Source organism: Leptinotarsa decemlineata, unplaced genomic scaffold (genome assembly GCF_025532065.1).
Source record: "Leptinotarsa decemlineata unplaced genomic scaffold, Ldec_3_MD MMD2_tig00078422_RagTag_RagTag, whole genome shotgun sequence".
Taxonomy (NCBI): domain Eukaryota; kingdom Metazoa; phylum Arthropoda; class Insecta; order Coleoptera; family Chrysomelidae; genus Leptinotarsa; species Leptinotarsa decemlineata.
In genome coordinates, this window is record NW_027412747.1 from 7,617,795 (window position 1) to 7,629,940 (window position 12,146).

The window sequence follows — 12,146 nt, forward strand, 5'->3', positions numbered from 1 at the left end:
TAATTTGTATATTCTGGAAATATTGATAAACAAAAAATTGAAACTTAACTCGACACTAGGTAATCCTGTCATTTTCACAAATGTTGTTTTTCAATTGCTGTTAAAGGAATCAAGAAATCTGACTTCACTGTAGGTATAAATAACTGTGTGGAAACAAGAAGAATGAAACAACATCAATATTTTGAATACTTTCCAATACTAGAAAATTATTGAATTGAAGGGGTTGTATTTTTTTTAGGAGTGATTAATTTTTGGGAAAGAAAGTTTTTGGCTTTCTACTACTCCATCTTGATACAAAAAAAGGAGGATGAGGGAGTCTTCCAAAGAAAGGAAGGAAGTAACTCTATACATGGATGTGTAGATCATGCAAAGAAGTAACTTTCAGACACAAACTGAAAGAAAGTCCTCCTGAAACAGCTACTTTCATACAGACATTGAATTATACGAAAGAAAAAATTCTTTCGAAACAAATACTTCTTTATGAACACTGAATTATACAGAAGATACTTTTCTCTACTCAGTTTGTATTTCAAACATTCGTTGTGGAATAAAAATCAGATATCTGATATCTCAGAATTATATCTGATTTTTATTCCACAACGAATGTTTGAAATACAAACTGAGTAGAGAGAAGTATCTTCTGTATAATTCAGTGTTCATATAGAAGTATTTATTTCGAAAGAATTTTTTCGTTCGTATAATTCAATGTTTATATGAAAGTAGCTGTTTCAGGAGGACTTTCTTTCAGTTTGTGTCTGAAAGTTACTTCTTTGCATGATCTACACATCCATGTATAGAGTTACTTCCTTCCTTTCTTTGGAAGACTCCCTCATCCTTCTTTTTTTTGTATCAAGATGGAGTAGTAGAAAGCCAAAAACTTTCTTTTCCTAGAAAATTTTATTGAAACATCACATATTCATACCTAATTCAACGTTTTTATATCACAGTGGAACAAAAAAAAGATTATTTTAATGAAATGGATAGTGAGAAACTCTCAAACAGAGTGGGATATCAAAAAAGTACCGCAAAGCATAACTGACTGGGAATGAACGTATCAAGAAATTCCTTCCTTTAAAATATACCATCTAAAGGAACAGAAGAAAATTCAATTCAGGAATATTAAAGACAAAAGAGGTTTTCCAAAACAATCTACGTGATCACTGTGAGACGGTAGCCTGGTGGGTTGACGTGGGTTGTTTGTTTCACTAACTCAATCGACCGCTGTGTGAACCGGCGGTTCGAACGGTTTGACCTGACGATCGATTTTCACTTCCTATCGTCCAACCAGTGTTAGAAATCACACGTTGAAAGGTAGGACCTCTTTAGTCCTTAGCTTGCACAAGTTGAGACTTTTGAGAGTTGTTGTTCGTAGGGGGGCAAGCAAAAAACATGTTTTAACATTTTTTTTAACAAAACAGCACTGTTTCAGCAGTGTTGAATCACGAACTGATTGCTGAACTCAATTGTCCTCAAAGGACAAACTTAATTATTGAACTGGAATTTCAAGTACTTCAAGTTTGTTCATTCTGAAAATTATTTCAAAACATTGAATTTTAACAATTTCTAAAAACACTTTATTGTGTGATTTCCACTGGATAGTTTTACAAAAACGCAACACATGTTTCGCCATACAATGGCTTCCTCGGGCGTGTGTTAATAACTAATTCTACACATTAAATGCTATATATACCTTATTCTACAATTTAAGGTACCTGAATTTCAAGTGTGTAGAATTAGTTATTAAGACACGCCCGAGGAAGCCATTGTATGGCGAAACACGTGTTGCGTTTTTGTAAAACTATCTAGTGAAAATCACACAATAAAGTGTTTTCAGAATACGTTAGTTATGGATTTTCATCAAGTATCGGCCGATTCCATCATATACATTGAATTTTTTAAAGATAATTGGTGGTCAAATGCAAAAGGTTTTCAGTTCCCTATCAACCGCTGCTTCGCTTTCAAAAGTTAATTTGCTCGTCTTCAAGCTAATGAACATTGAAATACAAATTCGGAAAGTTCTTTTTTGGCAACGCCAATGGCATCTTCCCTCAAGAAAACGTCATCTGTGGGATCGACAGATAACTCAATTCTCGAATATCAAATATGAACGAGGCTTCCCAAGGCCAAGCCAAGCCAAGCTCCGACATCGACTGCCGACGAGGTTCGTTCCCTTCCAATACAGTTTTCACTGCAAGGCACTTAGTTGAAAAACAGAGACCAAACACAACGTATTCGTGATCTAACACCAGATAGCGCTGTTTCGACCCGCGATAGGCTCCATCAGTTGTGCTAGATTGAACCACAAATGGATTACTGAGCTCAACTATCTTTCAAGGACAAACCTGAGTGAGTAACCTTCAGAATTGTTAGTCATGAGATACTCAAATTCAGAAAGGATGAAAATGATTGATCAACATTTTGAAAAATATGGAATTGCCAAGCAAATTAACCTACGTTATACCAACAGACATCTTTCTGGAGAAATTTCGAAATGCATAGGGGAATGGTGTGAACCCGATTCTCAATGAACTAATGGCAGTAGCAGTATTAAAATAAACGGCAATAAATAAGCACGCTCAGTTATTGATAATTTGCTACAGCAACGGGTGTAAGTCGTACAAATGCCCGGTGAATATTCTAAAAGTGCAGGTCCTATTTGTATAAGAGTTTATCAGTGCGAGAACTAAATGAAGACGGCGTTTACCATCACATACAATATCTCAAATTCATGAGCGAACCAGCGATAAAAAATCAAATTATTGTATTTCATGTATTATTTCAAACTAATTTACAGCATCGCTGATATGTATGGAAACGGTCGATTATTTTCTAAAGTGAGGTAACTAGCGAAAAATGTTAAGATACAAAAGTTCTAGGGTTTTTCAAAATCTATCACACTGAATAATAATTGAGTATACAGAATCAGTAAAAAAGTCTTGAAAAAATAAAGTTGCGTTTTCTTTAAAAAATACCCTATATTTTATTCTATATTTCAATTCGGCTCCAAATTCTGAACAAAATTAATGAAACACATTCTATTATCTAACAGTGGTGATCTTGAGAACACTTGCCATTCAGTCTGAATAATTTTTGTGCAAAAATGACAGATTTAACTAATACTCAGCGTATTGAAATTTTAATGATCATAACATACGGCAATAGAAGGTGAAACTGTTTGAAGGTGATTGACAATGTTTCGTGATGAATTTCACTAGTTTGTACTTCCAGAGAAGCCGTCACAACCAGTGCTTGCACTTCCCTACATCAGAGGATTATCGGAGAGGATAAGAAGAATTGGTTCCAAGTACAACATTAGAACCTGTTTCAGATCCGGTAACACTATCCGTAGCAGCCCCACGAAAACCAGGCCCCCAAACGCGGACTGCGATTCCAAGAATTGCATTTACCGGATACCCTGTGAGTGCGAAAAATCCTATATTGGTGAAACTAAGAGGCCATTGAATGTTCGCATTGCCGAGCACAAGAAGCACACACAGCGAGGAGAAACCAGCAAATCAGGAATAGCAGACCATGTTTGGACCCATCAACACAACATCGAGTGGTCCCAAGCTGAGATCTTGCACAGAGAGGAACATTGGTTCAGGAGAAAATTCAAAGAAGCCGCATACATGTTGTCTAACAACGTATTCAGCCAGGCCAGCGTAGATATACGAAACATATGGAAACCCATCATCAAACGAAAAATGACCAACTCCTGCCAAAACGGTCATCTCACACGGAATCAGTGAAGCGGAAAATGGAAAGTAAAGAAAGTGAAAGTATTTCAACGGCCTATAAAATAGTCATCTCTCGGAAGAATCAGTCCAGTCATCACCCGAAGACGATTGTAGATACCAACAATCGAAACGTCGTGAACTAACGTGACTTGGAATCTCTGCACTTTTTTATTTTTTTATTATTTTCTTTTTTCATTCCTTTAATTTTTATTTATTCAATTATTATATTTTTACTTGTAGGTTATTTCACTATCATTTCATTTCATTTTATTGTTGCTTAATATAATTGTTATTTTCAACTATTCTTTTTTAATTATTCTTTTTTACTTGTTTCAGGGATTTCAAATCATTTTATATAGTAGACAATGGAAGTCCGAACTAGTGAAATTCAGAAGGTGAAACTGTGACCAAGTAGTGGTTATTTTAAAATAATGTCTTGTTAGATGAATGTCTTGTTAGATGTAGTGAAAAATCCAATAATTTCAGCACAACAGAGGGCTTTTAATCATAACATGAGTCGATTTTCCATTCAAAATATTTGCAAACTGCAAAAATTCCTACCATATGAAATTCATTTGGTACAAGAATTGAAGGAAGCATTGAGTGAAGTTATTATTGATGAATTGATTGAAAATTCAAATTATCTGTAGTGCTCATTAACACTGTCAAACGCTTTTGAGAAATAAATAATTTCAAAGATTTTTTTTATTACCTTATGCTCGAGAAATCTTACATACACAACGCTATTTATTTCTCTTCCTTTATTTCTCATAAAACCGTTGTCATTAAGAAATTTCAAAAGTAGTTCATGGACAATCGATAAGAAATTTTTTTATCACCAAGAATCAAACCCTAAATAGTTTGAATCCTTCAAATATGTTATTGCCTCCCCAATATTATCTGAATCAAATGAGTAAAAACAGAAATTCACATCTAAACCCCAATAAACATGCATAATCATTGTTGGTAATGTTGAAGTTACATTGATTATAATTACACAGCATGTATTGAATTATTTGGCATAGTTTTCCGTTTCAATTTATTTTTCATCAATTTCGTTTGTCAATTAAAATCCACTATGAAGTGCTCACACTGTGGACACTCTTCAGTAACCTTCGATCCTTTCTGGGATTTGTCTCTCGACATACCACAAAGAACTGACCAATTGAGTTTGTCACAATGCCTAGATTCCTTCATGAAAAACCAACATGTTCGAGGTGCAAGGAGAGAAGAAAATGCACAAAGTCTCTATCAATCCATAAATTTACCAGTATTTTAGTGATTCATTTGAAAAGATTCTCTCCAACGGAAAGATTCAGAGACAAATTGAATGCTGTCATCGACTTTCCTTTAGGAGGACTAGATATGATCAATTATGCAGGAGACATTGTGGCCCCTTGTCGTTATAATCTATATGCACTTTCGAATCAAATTGGGACTACTTACAACGGCCATTACACGGCATATTACAGGCACCCTTATAGAGGCACGTGGCATGGATACAACGATTCAAATGTGTGCCCAATTTCACCTAATTCGCTTGTGAGTGAGGAGGCATATGTCCTCTTTTATGAACAGGAGAGAACGAAGTAGCACTTTTGAGGTGTTTTTTTTCTCTTTTCTCTTAAATTATGTTAATTGATTTGTATTTGTATGTTCTATTGAGTAAAATATAGTTATTCTTTAAAAAAAAAATTCATCTACATAGAGATATCCGCCATAATCTTCATCATTTTCAGACCAATTACGATGTTCACTATGTTCCAGAATTCAATAAATGAAATATGCGTCTATTTCTCTCGAAATTATATAGTTCGAATCAGGTCAACAGATTGGTGAAAACAAACGTTTTGAAATTTTGGCGAAGGAGAGGGTGCTGACTCCATATAATTTTTGCCCTGTAAGTTTTCGTAATTTTCTTGTTTTCGGATAATATTTGTTTGTTGAAGAATTCTATAAGAAATTAAAAGTTTAACTCTATTTTCAGAAGCATACATAATGATAAACTGGTAACGACTGATATTTTCAGTATTACTATATTCATTCGGGTTTCCCCCTGGGGTATCCCCCTCACACACAAGACTACTGGCAAAGTAAAACGCAGGACCATCAATTGCCTTCGATCCAGAACCAACTAGATCAACTAAGCTCGACTTTCGCCAGAGAGTGCTCGCGTCGCACACCTGCCCCCGCTAACCTACCAAATCAAGTGGGCATAAGGCCCTAGAAGTGGCAGGTCGAGATCCTAAGCTCGGATACTAGTAGCTCCGTCCATCCGGGTCCGACACCTCAAGCGTATGCCTACAAGGCTAGACTCGGATACTAGTTTCCACTGGATGGACCGCAAGCCCCGACACTTCGAACATTTGGATCTATACAGAAGCAGGAGGGAATCACGGGACAGCACGAACTACTCAGTGTCCCAATAGGGGGCTACATGCACCCATAAATGGATTAACGCATCCCGTCCCTTTAACAGCTAGAGAAGCACTGCCCCTAAGAGGTCAACGCCAATGGAGGTGAAGACTCACTAGCCTCCAGCCGCGAGCAGGCACTTCACCTGCCGCCTAGAACTCATTTTAGGAAAGTTCCCTTCCCAACTTTTGATGAGTAACCGTCGAGGACTCTTCCGAGCGACGTCTACCACACATCTTATGTCAAAGACGTCGCTCTCATTGCCCGTGTAGGTGCGTGATAGGGCGGTTCGCCAACAACTTTTGGGTGTACACCGTGTGATCTGCACCGTATAGTAACATTGTGCATTGCCTAAAACTGTTATTTGAAGTTTACGCTACTCTGCATCTTTTCAGCATTCTTCGATATAAATTGATTCACAGTGTTTCACAATGTAATCTTATTCAATCGTAACTGAGCAAAGCACTATCTAGCATTTCAGTTTGCTATATATTTTTCAGTTGCCCAGTGAAATGTGAATGAAAAGTTATTCATGATATTCACTAAAAATAACTCCATTTTACGATTTTGAGAAAGTTCCATAGATTTCGCCATTAGCTGCGATATCTGGTAGTTTGAATTTTCTAATATGCGACACATAACAGTCATTCCCAGTTCGATGTTAATATTTATAATGATGATTCAAATTCACTTACTGTAAAATACGAAATGTCCATACTTCAACTGTTGTGAAAACGAATATGTATGTGGTGTGAAAGAATTAAAACCGTAGAAATTGTTCGATAAGGAACATGAAACTGTCAAATGATAATAATACGTCATCAATTAATATTGGAGCCTCTGGAGACACCCTACATTTTGTTTTGTAAGAGAGAGGACATTGTTAGATCAAGATCTTCAGATAATGTGGTGCTGCAGGTTTTTCCGGGTTTTCCTGCAGCTGAAAAAGCAAATGCGTCACTGGAATCAATGAAGTCGCCCCGGAGCGCCAATTAATTTTTATTGTTGTCAAAAAGATGTTGACAATTTACCTTGCTATAGCAGTGACTATTCGATGTACAGAGTGACCTTTCAGATGAGGACCAACGCTGATCAAATGTTGAGTGTTGACTTCGTTTGAATTTTATGGCGTATTTTATAATAATAATAATGATAATTTCATAACCAGAACAAACAACACAACATAACTTATATATTCAACTTACAATTGAAAAAAGGGCGAAGCTCATCGTTCGTAATGAAATACATCATGGAAAATATTCCACTTCTAACAAATAGTCTTTATTTTCACTTTTGAACTTTGTGAAATTCAATTTTTTGACGCATTATACTTTCGACAAATTTGGTACCTGAAAGACCGCCTGAACACTTCTGTATTGGCATTGCAATCATATTTTTATATCGAATATACAGGTTATGGATGTCCGTACGATATGTGATTTCAATATGAAGATATGAAGGTTTTTTTGTTATAATTATTTTATGGAAAAAACAGACAGGATGAATTAACCTTTTTTTCTCCATGTTCAGCCATCCAATTTCTTGAAGCTTATATGAGATCCTGTGTCGCCGAAAAATACCAAAAACTAACCTGAGACACCAATTTTGAACTTTTTGAATATTATTTTTGTATTGATTGGTTAAACATGGGCCATAAAGAACATCCGCATAATTGAAAACTGAAAGCACCAAAGATTCACATAAAGACTTCTTCACATAATGAGGAAGAATATGTCGGTTACCATAAATGATTTTCAATGCAGAATAGAATTTTTCAAATCTCAGATCTATATCCATCAAAACACCAAGATTTTTTGCTTCACTAACGATATCTATTGTCTCATTTCGAATGCGGATATTCACAGTTATTCACTATGAAACGGTGAAATCTTGATCATTATATGGAAGAACAACTAAGTAGCACTTGTGCTAACTGAGTTGAACTTCGTCTTTTGTTGTATCAGCAATTAGCTCTGTAATTCATGTAAATATTTGTATGTCAATTCAACAAATCTATTTATATCTGCATTGATAATGTCACTAGCATTGTACGCCATTTCCGCTGAAAAGCTGTGATATACTTGAGTATCATCAGCATATAAATGCACCTGACAAGTGTGAAGAGCCTGTAGTAAGTGGGATATATATATATATATATATATATATATATATATATATATATATATGGATGGAATATGGATGGAATATTTGAGTTGTATTCCTCTATGCTAACCAGTTGCTGTCTATTTTTCGAATAGTTCATCAATAATGCAAGAGCGTTAGCAGAAAAACCATTATAATCCAAAATGCTTGACAAAAGATTGTGAATAATAGTATCAAACGCCCAGCTGAAATCTAGTAGGAGTAACACCGTACATTTGTATTCATCTATTGCTTTCATTATATCATCCGCAATATGTAGAAGGGGGGTTGATGATGACGCATATAATAGTCTGCCTTTCTTCAAGTAGAATATAATTCACGTATTTTTTAATGAAAAAGACAATATTGTGGCATCATCCTTTTCAACCGTTCTTGACTAATTGACAGTTTCATATTCGTTTTGACAATCTGCGAAAGATATCCAGAACTCATACAGTTCACACTGTCTGATTATGAGTCTGATTGAAAAACTATTTCTTACATCAAGAAATATTCTTGGGGTAATTTCATTGCAATAACCTCCTTTCCTATCCACGAGTTCTGAACGGGACTGCAATTCTGTATCGTACACTTCAAATGTTACATTTCTCCTCAAAAACAACTATAGGCGTTATTTCAGGTGACCTAGTAGGCTCTTCAAAAAGACAAAGTTTGCCTATCTTCCGGTTTCAATAATCGTCATCCAGCCTCTTCCGAAACGTCAGTCATGAAGAGATATCTCATCTTGCTGAATCGTAATATAAGTTGAAAACTCATTTGGGTCTATCAATTATACAAATCGATATAGAAACGTGGTCAAGAAGAGTCCATTGGATCACCTGACATAACGTATCTAGATGTTTTTGATGAATATGACACCTGAAGTGTATGATGGATAATCGCAGTACATTTCAGAACTACTAGATGAGAAAAGAGATGCTTGCAATAAATTTCCCACAAGAAACATTTCATAATGTTAAAAATAAAATAAAAACATGTTTAATAAAATATTTAAATACCTATATAACAAATCATCAGTTTTTTTTATTTGGAACAAAGAGTTAGTAGCACCCTCTTGGCAAAGAATTATGTGACAATATGTGTGATTGATGACTTGTTTACTTTATGGTAATTCATGATCACTTAAATGAAATGAAAAAAACACTTTTGTCTAAATACCACTGGTAAACTTTATTCATACGACCGGTTTCGGGTTTGACCCGAAACCAGTGGAATTTAGACAAAAGTGATTTTATTCATTTCATTTAAATTATGTAGCACTTTCCGTTCAAGAGTTGGGAGGAGGTACCTCTACGTCTTTCATTTCCTTGAGTATAATAAATGAACTCCACGACTACTGTAGTAGGAAATAATATTTGATCACTGAAAATGATGTTCAGAGTATTTTTTTTCAACTTCTGATTTCTACAGAATAATGTTTTTCGATATAAAATTGAAGCATCCTTTATATCATTACATAAAAGTTGAATGAGTTCTCAATTGAAGTGATTAAATTTTAAGTATACCGAATATCATTGCTACAAAATTCTATGAAAGTTTTTCATTTCTATGGAATAGTAATGGAAAATTGAAGGATATTTTCATAAATATTCTGTGGGTCTTTTGATCAACAATTTTGATAAAGAACGCAACTAATTACCATCGACAAGATATTACATAATTCCTTTAATTATTCCACATTTATTTATCGGGCGTCAAAAACAAGACAACTTAATGATAAAATAGGATTTTTGATGTAAGGAAAGACATCATTCCGGTAACTTTCCATACAACCCCATAAAAGTCATATGCTCGTATATTTACATATATTAATTTATATTTTTATATCTCATGGAATGAATCTCGAACATTTCCTGATCGTCGTTCGTAATTAATCGAACCAAGCTTAATTTGCAGCTCACAAAAAATATCATATGGTGCTCAAAAAACAAATTGGTTTCAATTTTTTTTGTGAGAATCTCGAAAAAGCCGATGTTTCTTTGCTTTGAATGGTGCTATGTTAAATCTCTCAAAATCATGATTATGTTGAATTATTTATTCACGAAGTTTCGGAATTGAATTATGTAGGAAATTGTTTCTGATGTTGTTTTCAATAACCGGGTATCGAGAAAAATTATCTCATTTGAAGAATTGCAGTTTTTCAGAAAGAAAATTTTATAATTTAGTTTCATACAAATTTTTCTGATGAAACGGTTCTCATTTTTCACATTTGAGATGAAGTTTTTCAAAATGTTGAAATATTCGTAATCAAAAAATTGGATACATTCGTACATAGGAACAATTTGGTTTTTTTTTTCACAAAATATAAGTCTCACTTCCCTACGAGTGGAACAAAATTATACATGGAATTAGGTACATGTATACCTACATTATAATGTGGAGAAGATCCACCCAAAAAAGTCTCAAGTCTTTTCGAAACTGCTTGTAATTTGGCAGGAAGTTGTGATATTGACTATAAATATTTATTTTTTGATTCAAAATTGCTATTCAAAAACTTTAAAACTTAAATACATGAATACGCACAATCAAAAATCGACTGTTTTTTCACAATTGGCTTTGATATGATTTCGTAGTAAAAAGTTTTTTCGATTTTTTAAATACTTCGAAGATATGGTGAGGTAATTTAATTTGTTGGAGTCTCATCGGACCCTTGGCTACAGTTCCAAACGAATAAGCTCTGTACAAATATTGTGTTCATTTCCTTCAATACGACTATAAGTTAGATAGTCACTAAAACCCAATTACCTATTTATAAAATTTATTGAAATGAATGACAGTCGGTAAATGTTGAATATTATAAATATTATTCTTTTCAGCTTTGAAGAGGCCATAAAGTATTCCAAAAAGGGGTGTCCACCCCAAAATAAAAATACGTAATAAGTTGTAGGTACAGCACGTGTACGCTTCCAAAAATTTTGAAAATACAAAATCAAGAATACCTTGACAGCCGATTTCCTATGACCTCCAACCGAAAATAGTCACTGAAACCACCAGAAAAGTCACCACCTCAAACACCTCTAGTCAAAAATTTGTGGTAAACAATCGAGAAGCGCGCACGATCTTCGTATGTCGCGGGCGCCGCACGCTACGAGGCTCCTATCGTCGAGCAGGCCAAGAAACGAATGACTATCGCTACTCTACTTGCTTGCGGCACTGCCATGAGCATCGTCGTATCGACCGCATCAACATCAACCCTGTATTGTTGCATTTACATAGTAGGCCGCGACGCTTTTTGAGATTTGCAATTGTTTTTTGGAGTCTCTAAATTTCTCGGCGCCAGTGGTTAGGGCTGGTTGTTTATTCTTCCTGGTTTTCTTAAATATGGTGTAGGGTTCGGGAGTTGCGATTTGAACTGTCGCGTATAGAAAACTGTCACAGCGTCTTCCGGAGGTTCTTCCATCAACCGAGATAAAAATAGCATAAGACAATCAATAACAGTTTCATTAACAAAATGTTCCGTTAGAGATCTATGATTTTAGTGATATTGAAATTTCAAAGCTCGCTGCATTAACAAAGTATATATAAAAATGGTTTAGACTTTCGCGGCTGAGGTTTTCAGTGTCATCGGACAGCAAGCCATGATGGGTAAACCTCTGAAGAAGCTAGCCACTCGAGCCAGCGAAACGTCAGGAAGAAATTTCAAAAATCCACGGCTTTCAAATTCGAAAAATAATGACACTAAAAGTGTATATAGCTTGACCCATGAGGAACAGTCAAGCAATGTTTCCGGCTTCATATATTAACATGGAAAAAACTTCGGACAAGAATCATTTTGTTTTTACGGGGACATATCCATACATAAACTTCATCACTGACACTTCAACCCTTCAA

The 12,146-nt window shown here is 35.0% G+C and overlaps 1 protein-coding gene across 6 annotated transcripts in view; it reads right to left on the minus strand.

Moving 5' to 3' along the window:
* Positions 1 to 11,452, minus strand: part of nolo (ADAMTS-like no long nerve cord) — an 875,808-nt gene extending 864,356 nt beyond the window's left edge. For 3 of the 6 annotated variants that reach the window (XM_074186241.1, XM_074186240.1, XM_074186239.1), the window contains exon 1: positions 11,255 to 11,452. The gene's annotated coding sequence lies outside the window, so the exon portion shown is untranslated. The remainder of the gene's footprint in view (positions 1 to 11,254) is intronic. The other 3 variants (XM_074186243.1, XM_074186238.1, XM_074186242.1) reach the window with 2 other exon arrangements.
* Between the last annotated feature and the right edge of the window lie 694 nt (positions 11,453 to 12,146).